Below are 14402 nucleotides of genomic sequence, written 5' to 3' on the forward strand. Positions count from 1 at the left end.
GAATACGAGATTGTGAGAGTCTGCAGGAATTTCTATCTGATTATTTGTTACTATTAACAGCAGCCATATTGAAAGTGGCTGCTGGCAGTCAAGATTACCAGACAATTGTTAAAACTGCCATATTATAAACACTCAGTAGGTATCTTCTATCTGATAAGAAAAGGAAGAGTTCCAGCTCTTTTCAGAGGGAACTCAACAGCAAGAAAACATGTAATGTATCGTCATCATCATCATCATCATCATCATGATGTTGATCTTCATAGATCTCCTATAGCATTTTCTTATCTCCAGCTGGCTTGCAATAGGGCTGCCAAATACAACTTCTATGTTGAATACTTGCTTCCATGGCATGTTGGGCAATTGGATGACAAGGTGATACAGGATTGCTGATGTAGGAGGCCTGGAGGTTCAAATCCGGCATGAGGTGCAATCATAATCTAGTGTCTCATGGATGGAGTGCTTCCTCCTGCCCAATTACCATAAAATTACCAGTTGAATACCTATGGAAGAAGAAAGGTCTTCAGTGCCTTTCAGAACATCAGGAATGAGGGGGCCAAGCCACCTTTGGGGTCAGCCTTTTCCATAAGGCCTGGTCTCAGGACCATATTCCTCTCTTGTCTCAAAAGTAAAGGGTCCTAAGCAGGCCCTCTTTAGATGACCTCATGGAATGGACAGAATACTTCTGAGTAAGATTATCCCTAATACAGCCTAGTACTGTGCCATGCACAGCTTTGTAGGTCATAATCAGAACCTTGAATTGGGTCTATTGGCATCCAGTGTAGTGACTTCAGAATAAGTGCTGTATTCTGGACCAGTTGTAGCTTCCAAGTTATTTTCAAAGACAGCTTAGTGCACGGCAGTGGTGAAGAGATATGATAAGGATGTGAATCACCATAACTTATGAGCAATGTTGGTTGCTGGAAGCCACGTGGGTAACTAAGCATCACAAACACAGCAACTTCTGTTTTGGGGGCCAGTTTCTGGATATCCAATTCAACCTTCAGCGTGATTGCCTTAGAGACTTTCTCATGGACTAGAGGCAGGAAGATGCCTATATATGCTGTTGTACTTATGGGGAAGCAACTGGTCCTAATTCTGTCCAATCTGACAACTGATATTCCCATCAGCATACCATGTTTGATGCAGGGAAATCTTCTATGATCTTCTGTGAAGCTGGGGAAGTGGACTTCCTGCTGTGGGCCTGCCACACTGGTAAATGGGATGTCGATCCTGGGGAATCAAGTATAAGCTCTTTAAGGTGACTGATGAAGCCATTATCCCATATTCTGGAGCAGCAGGGCTTCAACTTCTTCCACAGCTAGCTACATATGATTGTGGTTAAGGCATGTACGTACAATGGTATTCCATGTACGTTCTTCTGGGTATGGATGTTTACCTCTGTTTTTTATTTTGCCATACTGCTTCTTTTAAGACATGTCCATCAAGCGAAACCTCATTTAAAATGTACTCAAGCGGTATGAGATGAGAGGTCCATTACAAGTTCCTACCACAATGGCTTTTACAAATGGGTCAATTGATAAAACAAATAGCAAGGGAGCCTGACTCACCTGCTAACATATCCAAAAGCAATCAGATCTAAAGTTGTCCATTTTGATGTGAGCTGAAAAAATATTACAAAAATACCACAATTGCCAGGAGTAAACTCCTGCAAAATTCATATTCTTCAGAAGTTGCAAGAGATTTTCTCCAGATGATCAAAAGGATTTGCAGAATTGAATGACAATATTATTAGTTGGTGCTTGACTTTGCTTGCAGTAATTCTGTCCCTTGTTTTTCTGGTATTTTCTGCTATATGCCCCAGGCAACAAATCCCACACCAATCAGCCTTATTACACTATTCCATTGCCTCATTTGGGTGATGACTACTAAAAAGAAATGAGAGTAATTTTGCAACTTAGTTTTAAAAGGGCTAAAGGTTGATAAAGTGTCCTGTTTAGGAATGATTAGGATTATTGTAAGATGGTGACATTTTCTTCTATAGGAACCTATTAAGCAAATAAATCAGAGTCAAAGAAAAAGTGTTTTGAAATATTTCATAACATTCTGTTCAGAATCCATCTCCTTGCAAGGCTTTACTGTTCTTTGGTTTTTGATACCTGTATCATTCCTTCATGTTCCCTTGCTATGAGTGCTGCATGCTCCATTGAGAATAGCACAAGTCTGTTGAGGCTCAGAAAATGATCCATTACCCCATTAAGGGTGCCTTTGCTGTATACATTTAAAACAATACTGTACCTAGCAAACTTCTCCAATATTTATTTAATGCTAATCATTGATGGCTTTCTTTTGCATACTGCTTTAAAAGCCCATTACCTGGACTTACCCCAAGTAGACTTTCCAGACCTAATGCCCTCGGAATATGTTGGTTACAATGCCTGTCATACACAGTCAATGGAAATGTTGGCTGGGAATTATAGGAATTGTCACTCAATATATCTGGAGGGCATCCAAAAGTCTGACCTAGAAAAGCTTTAGGTAGTAGATAAAAATGTACTGGCCCTTTCACCAAAACAGGAGTAGGCAAGAATTTGCTGACCCAAGGCCAAACTTAAGGGGTTTGTAGGGTTAGCAAATATTACAGCAGATGGGCTGATGATTCAAAATGGTCCCACATCATTCCTGTACATAAGGCTGGGACCTTCTGGTCTGAGGGGCAGGGAAGGCTTTTCCTTTCCTAAATTATGCTATACTTATTTTAAGATTGCACTACAGTGCAGTTCCCATCCCATTATGACAGGAAGCCAAAGTCTGATTGTACAGTTAAAGGGGATTCCAGTGACTACAAAATAAAAAAAAGGTTATGGACCATATGTGAACTTGGAGGTGCAGGTTGCCCATCTTTGCCCAAGCACATGCAATCTTTGTCCAATAAAAGGATGCTTTCAGTGTATCTCTGATTTGCAAGAATCCAGTTTAAAGTATTCCTATAACATTTCCTTCGATCCAGATTACAGTACTTGTGCTTCTTCTCCAGATCTTGGATTTTATTCTGTACAATATTGGTCCCCATCTGCAAAGTTTCTTAAGATAATTAATGGCACAGATATGTTTACCATTGACTTCTGTTTAAATGGGTGGCCCATTTATGGGCTACATCACTTTCAGGAGCAGTCTCATACAAACCATTATTCTTGGAACCCTGTTTTCTTATCTGAGATTTGTTGGCCTATTCTTCTTGGTGAGATGCTTTCACTGAATTTCCACCCAGGCCCTTCTGATTTCTGTTTATTTAGAAAAGATGCTAAATGTCACCTAGGGATAAGTGGATGGACCATCTTTATGCTCTGTCACTGCACCTGGTCTAGCATCTGCAAAGCCAATGTCTTTTCCCTGGAGCAAAAATACCAGTGATATTGTATGGATGGAGTACAGCAGTAAGGCAGATACCCTTGGACTACAATTCTCCTAACTGCTACCTATAGGCTACGCCAGCTGGGTCTCTGGGATTATAGTGCAAAAGCATCTAGAGGGCCCCAGGTTACACTATGATATAGACATATGCAGCTATGCTCTATATAGGCTTGTCCAGGTTCTGCCATGCTACCAATATTAGAATGTCTACCAACATCTACTAAAAAGTAGGCTCCCTTGACTCCTAGTCATGTTCACATAATTTATTGGATAGCAATATGAAAGTGGTTTGTCATTGGGTTTTTCTGGGATGGTTTCTGACTTCCCGGCTTGCCTCATAGCCCTGGAATGTCCTGGTGGTATCCCACCCAAACACTAACCAGGTCCAATCCTGATTAGCTTTTTTGGAACCAGCCAAGGTCAACTAGCTATTGATCATCTGCAAACAGATGCAAATCTTGAAAGTATCTTATTTTAAAATATGGTGCTGGGCCACATATGGAGAGCCCACCATAACGGGAGGGATCTTGGACAAGTGGGTCTGCCTTGGAAATTGAACAAAAGACAGGAAAGATTCCTTGAAAGTAAGATACCCATTTCCTGAGCCTCCAACAAATCTACTGCAGCATATTGTTTAGAAAACTACTTAAATGTTAAGATAGGTATCTGGCTATTTTTCAAAATACTCTTTTGAAGCATCAGGGCATATAGCATTCCTTCCAAAAGAACTGCCATAACCTCCTAACTTTTTAATTGGGCTTCCTAAACCTCTGCAGTTAACCACTCTTCTTCCCCTCCACCATCAGTTTCTTTCAGATCAGGATCTGTTCATTTTTCTTTTAATGCTTGAAAATAAACCCTGTCCCCACAATCATTGATGTATGATTTACCTTCATTATTCTTGCCAGCACTTCTCTAGATCAGAACATTAAGAAATAAAAGCAATGTAATCCATCTAGGGACGATGCCATTGACCTCTTCTCTAGACCATACTCCAAAGGGCAGGGACTGAATCAACCATTTCCAAAAATAAGAGAAGGGATGTGGAGTGAACATTAGGAAAAACTTCTTGATGGCATGAGACTAGAACCGACTGCCATAGAAGATGAATTCTCTTATTTTTAGAGGTTGTTAAACAAATCCTGAACGCTAGGTGTGACGTTTTGTAGTATGTAGCAGGACATTAGGCAAAATAATTAGGAAGCAGACTTCTGCAAGGAATATTCTTTCCTACAGCTCCTTTGAACTTTTGTGGGGTCACAGCCTAAACACAACTCCAGCTATCAGCGCTGCTTTCCAGAACCATGCTAATATCATATTTCTTGTAATAGGGATGCTTAAATGTGGGTGATGTGTGCTACATGATGATCTGATAGATTCTGAAAGATCACTTTGCAGTCAACGAGGACTTGTAATAAATTGAAACAACCTAGAAAACAGAGAAACATACTTGAATTGTTTTGACCCCCACAATTTGATTTTAAAGCACCTGCCCATTACTGCTTGAAACATCCCTGGGCCTATTTCTATCTCCATTAAGAATCTCTTTGGTACCCCATGGCCTTCTCCCTGCAAAGGTACTTATTTGAAGCCATTTGCCAACTTGAAATCATCTGTTAAGTGTTTTTACAATGAGCTTAATGGATCCAGCCTCTTCCCACTTGCCCTTCAGTTTTTCTGATATTAGATTTGTTTACCTATTTTTTAAACTACATTTATAAATCACGGTGAGGGGGAGAAACCTGGGATTCCTACTGCCATTGAGTGGTTTCAAGAAGCCCTGCTTGCACTTTCTTTATATTAAAAATTCCCTTAGAGAGTAATTCATTTTAGCCTCTTGTTTATTTACATCAGCCTTCCCCATCCTGGAATTCTCAGCCATTATTAGACCACATTAGCTAGGAATCTGAGGAGTTGTAGCCTCAACATTACTGAAGGAGCCAGGCTGGAGGCAGATGGTTTACATCTTTTAAGACCTAAAATTTAACAGAAATGAATCAAAGATGAAACTGGGCAAAAGAGATGGCCACAAGTTCCCCAGAATCTCTCAAAAATTGCAGCTGAATTGTACATTTTAAGAAGGGGAAATTTATGAACACATCAAATAATCTGGGGGGGGGGGGTGTTGTGTGTGTGTGTTTGTGCCTTCAAGTCAGTGTTGACTCCTGGTGACTGCCAGGACAAGTCCCTGCAGTTTTCTTGGCAAGATTTTAGAAGTGATTTGCCACTGCCTTCTTCCTTGGGCTGACCGGCCCAAGGTCACCCAGCTGGCTTTGTGCCTAAGGCAGGACTAGAACTCAGGGTTTCCCTGTTCCTAGCTTGGTGCCGTAACCACTACACTAAACTGCCTCTCTATCAAGTAATTTAATCTGAAATTTATTTTTTCTGGTCCCACCTAATTCCTTATCCTGCCCACATCCAACTTTTAAAGTATGGCCCCTGACATGGCTATCAAAAGCCACAAGTGACCTCCAGCCCTCAAAAGATTGTATAAACTTACAACAAATTAATTAACTAATGTTTACACAGCCAAAACTATGGCCTTCCAAATTTGCCTGGACCTACCAAGACTCAGTAAAAATCTAATAAATTCCACTTGTTCTATAGATTTGGCATGTCCAAAATCATGCAGAATCTTAAATGAAATTGTGAGTGACAGTTTCTGGGCTAACATCCCAGTTTCTAGCCACCCAGGATTATGGATCGACTCAGCTAGCTAGATTCTGCAGTGACAGCACCATTCTTAAGTTAACCATCCAGAAGGGGAAAAAAGTTTTCACTATTTCCTCTTAGCTTTCAGTTTCTTCCTTACAAAAACAAAGGATTCGTCCTTTACCAATCTGCCTGTATCTGCCATCACAACCAATCATAATCAGCTTTAACTACACCAGTCCGGAGCATTGGCATACATTTGGCGAGGTCATGTACTAAAGAAAATTGGTGGAATATCACCATGACAGAAATCAGAAAGTCCTCAAGGGTTCACTTCTCCAATGGGCTCTAAGAATCAGATTTCCTAGACAGCACACTTATGGCTGAATATCAGAAGGATCAGAAATTTCTAGAAAGTATATATATATAAAATATACATAAGTATATTAGAATAATATAATTAATATAATGTATGATCAGCCAGACAAGGCCTGAACCAACAGGCTTGGGAGGTACTTCTTCATGCCCTATCAGAATTCAGAGTTTCATATCGTAAACTCTTCCACGTGTACCAGGATTACTCACAATCTTAGGGTGTCCTTATAACATTAACATCATGTTGTAGTCAGCCTAATAATTGTGGATTGTGGTCTTACAATTTGCCATATTGAGGAAAACCTGTTTAAGCATATAAATGTGTAACATTACAAGGTGCAGGATTTCTATAACATTTCTTCTCTTCAGAGCAATTGCCATGTCAGTGTTAAAGAGGGCGCTTTCTTGCCCTTTACTCCTCTCCCAATTTTCCACAGCTGCTATTTAATTTTCATCATCCTGCAGATTATTGTTTTGTACTAAGCCAGTAATAATAACACTAACATACCACCTAAAAATACTGAGAACTGAAAATGAGTGCAGTCCCAGAAGAAGAGGCTCTAGAAAGAATAATTTTTAGGGCATTCCTTAAGGTCTGTAGTTAGGGAGGCTGACGAACCTTGGATGGTAATGAACTCAAGAGGCACTTTCTCTCTTGCTCCTGCCAACTGGACAGTTCTTAGCAGTAGGCAATCAAGAAGAGTGTCCACTACAGATCTCAAAACAGGGTAAGCTGATTTAGGTTGAGGTCAAGTAACTTGGTCGCATACCCTTCAAGGCTTCAGAGATTAAATACACATTTTAGAGGTCACTCAGAAATTGCACTGGGAAACAGTGAGATTCCCTAATGGAAATTACCTAAACCCAATTGTAAATCTTCATCCAGAATGGTAGATTTCCTTCTTTGCAGCAACTCTGTCTTACATAATTACATGACCATTTGTTTGTCCTCATCAGTTGCAAGACTGCTTCCAAACATCAACATATGAGTTTCACATCTCCCTGAGTTTGAGAAATGAAAATAAGAAATAATGCTGAAGGTTGTCTAAACCCTGCAGTGGTAACCATCCTTTCCAGGGCCACAGCCCAGAGATTTAGGCTAATTGGTCTGAACCAACCCAGGTCACCAGGGCTAAACATAGAATTCTTTGTATATGTGTACGATATGCATACACCATGAACTGATTGTTCTGTACTTGGAAATACTATGATGTGTCCTTGGATAGGTCAGCCTATCCAAAGATTTGAAGATAAGAAATAGATACAGGTTGATATGAAGGATGCTGTAGTGTGAAGAATGCAAGAGAGGGAGAATGAATGTGGGCCTGCCCACAATTTCTATGTACCTCTTTATTCTGTTTACCTGTTGCCTATCAATTAATACTGTCAGAAGTTCTGCACTGTTATATGCTGGTAGGACTAAGAGGGTGGATTCCCTTGTTAAGTGTAGTTAAGATTTTCTTTTTACCGTATTACTTTACAGAAATGTTTCCATCTCTTTTCACATTCAACATAAATCTGTTCACTATAGGTGAAAAGAATAGATCATACAAATTTAAAGCATTGTAGCAGACAGAAGTTCATCTGGAATCTACTGGTAGATTTTCAGGTGACTTTCAGTAGTTCTGCAAGGATTTCTGACTTCCAATTATTAAAAAAAAAAAAAAAAAGCTCCTCTCCCCCAAAACACTTCCACTCAGCTATTTTTAATTATACTGGTCAAATGAAGAAAGTTTCAGATACAGTTATTTTGGCATGAAAAAACTGTGGACTCAGTTTTGGCACAATAATACCAATACCAATACTAATGCTAATACTAATAATTACTTTTATTTATTAAACTTGTATGCCACCTGGCTCTCAAGGTCTCTGGGTGGCTCAAAAGTCAAACAAAGAAATGACAAAATCAATTTAAAAAATTTAAAAAATAAAGATAAAAGATAGTAAGCACGATGAAGCAAGAGGTCTCACTCTCCCTCAACAAAGGCCTGGGTGAAATACATTGTCTCCAAAAATGTTTTGAGGCATTCAATTCCTTACTTCTTGGTTTGTTTTTGTACTTGTTTATAGTTGATGGGTTTGACAAATCAAAGTCTACCTGTTGAGTAGGACAGCCCTCCTAGGACCTTCTTACAGAACAAAAAATTGCTGCATCTTGGGGCCTACGATAGGAGTCACTTCCTTTCTGCATCATACTGAAATGAAAGTACAGTTTTGGGTGTGTGCATTTATGTAGCACTTGGGCACTGTGAGAAGACATCAACAGGAAGTGGGTACTGTTTTGAAAGAAAAATGTGGCTTCCTAGCTTGTGGCCCCCAGATTTTAAAATTAAGAGCTATATTTGCCTCTGAACTCATTGTTTCCACTTGCTACTATAACAAACGATTGCTAATGAACCTATTCTCTAGGAATGTATTCATCCATATGGAACTCAGCACATAGACCACAAACAGGTTTAACTGACATGCATTCCTCTTACTGAACATGGGAAATAATAATAATAATAATAATAATAATAATAATAATAATAGCAGCAGCAGCAGCAGCAGCAGCAGCAGCAGCAGCACAGACTGACGACAAACAATGGCATGACACAGTAGCAGCAATGGTGCATTGGAATATCTGCAAGAAATACCATTTGCCTGCAAGCAAGAAATGGTGGGACCACAAAACAGACAAAGTAATAGAAAATGAAGAAGCTAAAGTGCTCTGAAACTTTAGAATTCAAACAGACAAGCACCTGCCACACAATACCCCAGACTTAACAACTGTTAATAAGAAAGACAAAAAAGTCTGGATAGTGGACATTGCAATACCTGGAGACAGCAGAATAGAAGAGAAAGAACTGGAGAAAAATCACAAAATACAAAGACTTGCAAATAGAACAACTGTGGCAAAAGAAAGCAAAGATAGCACCAATAGTAATAGGCGCCTTGGGTGCAATCCCAAAACATTTGGAGCACCACTCAAACACCATTGGCATTGACAAAATCACCATCAGTCCATTGCAAAAGGCAGCTTTACTTGGAACAGCTTATATCCTGTGAGGACACCTTTAACACCATCAAACAACAACATCTGCCTATCCCAGGTCCTTGGGAAGGACTCGATAGGCGGGAAAAAAGTGCCAAATCCAGTCTAAACATCTGGCTGATTATGCAACCAACAACAACAGCAACAATAATAATAATATTTATAGAAAAAGAATAAGAATTAGAACGGTTTCAAACTAATCTATAGCTCTGTTGTCCATGTGCCCTCCAGATGTCTTAGTCTACAACACTCACCATGCCTAACCAGCACAAACATGTTGACACATTTAGAGGTCACTGAATTAGGAAAGACTGAGTATGGCACCAACACACAAATTTTCTTTCTCCAGGAGCCCAAACAGCAAGATGGCTGGGTAAATACATAAGGTAGCATAATTACAGCAGGAACCAATGTATTCCATAAACAGATGGATGTAGTGAAATTATTCTGGGGAGCACCAGCAGAACATCTCTGTGTAATAGAGCAAGAGTTCTACAATGGTTTCCCCCAACAACTGATGCTCTCCAGATGTTGCTAGAAACTAGGATAATTCCACAATTCAGTCCCTTCTGCATGTTCTACAATATCCTGGAAAGTGATGGATTTCTTTCATAGGAACACTGAAAGAAAACAACCACAACCAGAAACAACATATCATATTCTCCAGGCAAATAGATGGTAATCTACAAATTGTATATTTGCTCTGAAATTTGTTTTTAACAAAGCAGCTTAATTTAAATGAATGGATGGATGAATAAAAATAATCTCATGGGTGAAAGACTTAAAGGAGAATTTCCTTTAAGAAATTATGAATTTTCCTTCAGAAGTGTGTATATTATTTAGTTAAAAATTTATATGTGGTCATGTTTGCCTACAAGAATTTCTCCAGGGGGACAAAGATGAAAAGTAGGATTGATTGTAATTGGTGTGCAGAGTGAGCTCTGCCACAATGCTAGTCAATTTTTGTGTATATCATGCTTTGCTGCCTTAGTCTTATAATCCATGACAGAAACATTACAGAGCTATCTTAAAAGACCCAAAAGCAACACAATTATAATGCTAACAGGTTCACATTATTTGTCTCCATATTCTGGGAGTTGTCTTGTTCCAAGCTAGAATACTGATCCATCTAAACTAGCAATTTCTATTCTGACTGGCAGCAATCTCCAGAAAGGCTGGAGTTTTTCTCTGCCCTACCAGGAGAAATCAGTGATTAAAATTGGGACTTTCTTAATGTAAAGTAGATGTTCTATCACCAAGCTAAAATCCTTCCCTTCACTTAAAAGCATTTCCTTCATCTTGAAAAGCATTCCACAGAAAGTGCTGGAGCAGTGAACTCTGCGGGAATGATTTTTACAATAGGTATGGGAAGAAATGGGTAAAATTAGCTAGGACTTGGATCACCCTTTATTTTCATCCTGTTAATCACCCACTTTGTTCAGGAGCTAACATACTACTTTTGGCATGTTTGCTTCTGGAACTGCAGAATTTCTGCCTAATTACATGTTTAATAATAATTCTTAAAGGACAGCAGCATTAGAGAAAAGATACACAATTTCTGCTATTTCTGGTGATCTTGACAGTCTGGCCAAAAAAATCCACTGATTTGATCTATCAAGCTAGATAAAAACTTAGAGAAATTGTTATACTACTTCTTTGTCAATGTAACCTTGGGATCAAAATAGTATTTTTCCACCTGTGACTAAATTCTTCAGTTGAAAGTAGGAAGGTAAGTATTGTTAATGGACCATAAACCAAACCTTAATTCAAATGAGATAGAGGTGCAGCCTGCCCCACACCCCAACAACATTTCATGCATAGGAAGTCAGCCTGTTGTGGACTACCTACTTGCTTCTGTACTAGATGCTACTACTAGGTATTCTCCATGCAAATTTCACCCCACATGCCCACACTTCTCCAACTGTCCTCCACAAGAAGATGCCAGAACTTGACTGCAACACATTGCAACAACAAGTTAAGAAACAAGAGCTAGATACAAGAGATAATACCTGGTATAAGGTCATATGTATCTTGACAGACCTAGTACACAGGTACTTAGTCATTAGATCTACCAGGACCACAGATCTTTTCTCTGATTGCATCTGTTCCTGAAGATGTCACATCAGCCCATGGTGATGTATGCTTTAGATGCTTTCCCACCTGGACATTTTATGGCATTTTCTATACCGAGCTTAGTGTATAAAGTGATTGGAAATTTTGCTGATCTACAGTAATGTGAATGGTATAAATATGAGGATTGTGTGACTCCCTCATTTAAACAAATAAAATAATTACTCACTTGTTTCCAGGCATGTTTGAGGTGCTGGTTCTCAAAGCTGCTTTGGGCTTAGCTGCTTTGGGCTTAGCTTATCTAAGCTGCTTTGGGCTTAGCTTATCTCAGTGTTTCTCAACCTTGACAACTTTAAGATGTATGGACTTCAACATGCTGGCTGGGGAATTCTGTGAGTTGAAGTCCATACATATTAAAATTGCCAAGGTTGAGGAACATTGACTTATCTGAAAGAGTGCATTCTCCCATAAAAGTCTACCTGGGCTTTTAAAAAGTTGGGGAAAAAGGTTGCTTTCCAGGCAGCATACCAAAGACTAGAATAAATTTGTAACATTTACTTCTGTAATGCATGAAAAACACTCATTATTGCTCAGCTACATGGCATGCCACCTCAGCTACAATACCCGCACCAAGAGAGAAGCAGCAGCCCAAACCAGGAAGAACAAGAAACTGATATTTGTTGCTTTGCCTAACATTCAACACTACAGTAATATAATATTGCAAATAGCAATACTGATTCAACGAACTTCAAATACTTCTCCATGGCATCCCCTTGAACCTCCCAAAACAAAACTCCAGGAGAACAATCAACAGTACTGGACTATACTGAAGGGTTCTCATTCACATGTCGTATTCCCTTCCTCAGCACAACAGGCATAACAACTGTGGGCTATCTTGCTAAGTCAGCATGATTGTTTTCAGCCTCCTGCAACATGTATATTAAAAAAAAAGTGTATATAATAATGGTAGACTTTACCTGAATGCATTGGCAGGATTATTTTACTGTTTCAACATTCAGAAAAATATCACTAAAAAAAATCCAACATTAGAAATATTACAAATTCTTGTTATTGTTCTTTGGGTTTGTTATTTGTTTTAAAATAAACATATGACTAGATTCCTGATTTTTTTTCCCACAAAGCAGCAACCACTTCTCATCGTGGAAGATTGTTTAAAAAATACTAAGTCCTGCTGTGAAAAGGGGATCAGAAAGTTCCTTCTCCAGATTGCTGTGACTTCTTTCATTTGGTAAATACATCAAAAAGGGGCAATAGAAAGAGTTTCTTACACCCAAGTGAGCAGAATAGTGGCTGGGTTTTGTTTTGTTTTTTTGCCTCATGTCTTGGCTTTTAGAAAGGTTAGGGAATTTCCTACTCTGTTACCTGAAAATGCAAATGATCTACACGCTCTAGTCATGAAAGTCAAGGACCACCGTGAAAAAAATGGGACTGCGATTAACTATAAATACTACCAAACTAATGACAACAGGTACAGCAACCAGCCTTAGAATTGACAATGAAGGTATTGATGTGATGGATAGCTTCTGGTTTTTAGGATTGACTATCAACAATAAAGGAACCAGCAGAAGAAACACACTGCAGCCTAGCACTTGGAAGAGTAGCAAAGAAAGCCTTGGAATAGATATTCAGATGCCATGTTGTGTCTATACCTACAAAGATTAGAATCTTGCAGGCAGGGATTTTCCCTGTGATACTCTATGGAAGTGAAAGTTGGACTTTGAAGAAGTAGAATAGAAACAGTATTGATGCTTTTGAACTTTAGTGTTGGAGAAGATTCCTGAAAATATTATGGATAAGCCAAGAAAACAAACAAATGGATTATAGAACAAATCAATCCAGAGTTCTCACTCAAGGTTCAAATGACCAGCCTCAAATTATCATGTTTTAGAAACATTATGCAAAGACCCATCTCCCTTGGGAAGTCCATAATGCTGGGAAAGGCAGAAAGAAAGAAAAAGAGGATGACAAGGAGCAAGGCTGTGATTGACCCAAGTACAGTGGCAGTGATTACACCGTTTGAAGACCTGAAGGACCAGATTGGGGACAGATCATCCTGGAAAGGATCTATCTATGTTGATGTTAACACCAATTTGATGGCAATCAATCAATCAATCAATCAATCAATCAATCAATCAGGAAACTCCAGCTTCATAATTCTCCCTCTTCAGACTTCCTGGTATGAAAAAGGATTGGTTAACAGGCTTGGTTTTAAAAGCCTGGAAACCAGATCAAACACATAAGATGTTATGTGGCTCATATATCTACATATACCACTAGATGATTACTGCACTGAACACTTGATGCAGTGATCATCTGGTGTTATATGTGGATATATGCATAGCATACAAACATTCCAAATAAATAGCATGTGCAAATAAACTCATATAAGTGAAATGCTTGATGTCAGGTCAGACCATTGGATTATCTAGTTCTGCATTAGCTACTTGGATTGCCAGAATCTCTTCAAGGGGTTCATGAAAATATTTTTTCTAGCGCAGCTCTCCAATTTTCTATTCCAGATATGGCAGGAATTGAGCCTGGGAGCTCTCCAATTTTCTATTCCAAATATGGCAAGGATTGAGCTTGCCAATCCTGGAGCACTGGCATTGTAGAGATTATATTTGGCAACTGTCTTTTCCGCAGTTCAGCACACACACAGTGCTATTAAAGGGAGTCATTTACACTTCTGACCAATGTCATGTACATCTAAGTTGCACCTCTGCACCTGTGAACTTGCCCATGGGCTGCTATTATTGCATGAAGAGTGAACCAGCATCCCAGCCAAAGAGGGAAAAAACCTTTTCTTTTATTCAAATATACATGCAGGTTTGAATTACAAAATTAGATTATATTATAAAAATTGCATCAAGTTCCTCCA

General features: G+C 39.1%; 1 protein-coding gene across 2 annotated transcripts in view; it reads right to left on the reverse strand.

Annotated features, from left to right (window-relative positions):
* FMNL1 (formin like 1) overlaps nt 1–14402 on the reverse strand; it is an 81254-nt gene that overhangs the window by 54590 nt on the left and 12262 nt on the right. The gene's annotated exons all lie outside the window — the stretch shown is intronic.

The sequence above is a fragment of the Python bivittatus genome, unplaced genomic scaffold (assembly GCF_059951505.1).
Source record: "Python bivittatus isolate LINGU-HERP-01145 unplaced genomic scaffold, Pbiv_v1 ctg000410_np1212, whole genome shotgun sequence".
Lineage (NCBI taxonomy): Eukaryota > Metazoa > Chordata > Lepidosauria > Squamata > Pythonidae > Python > Python bivittatus.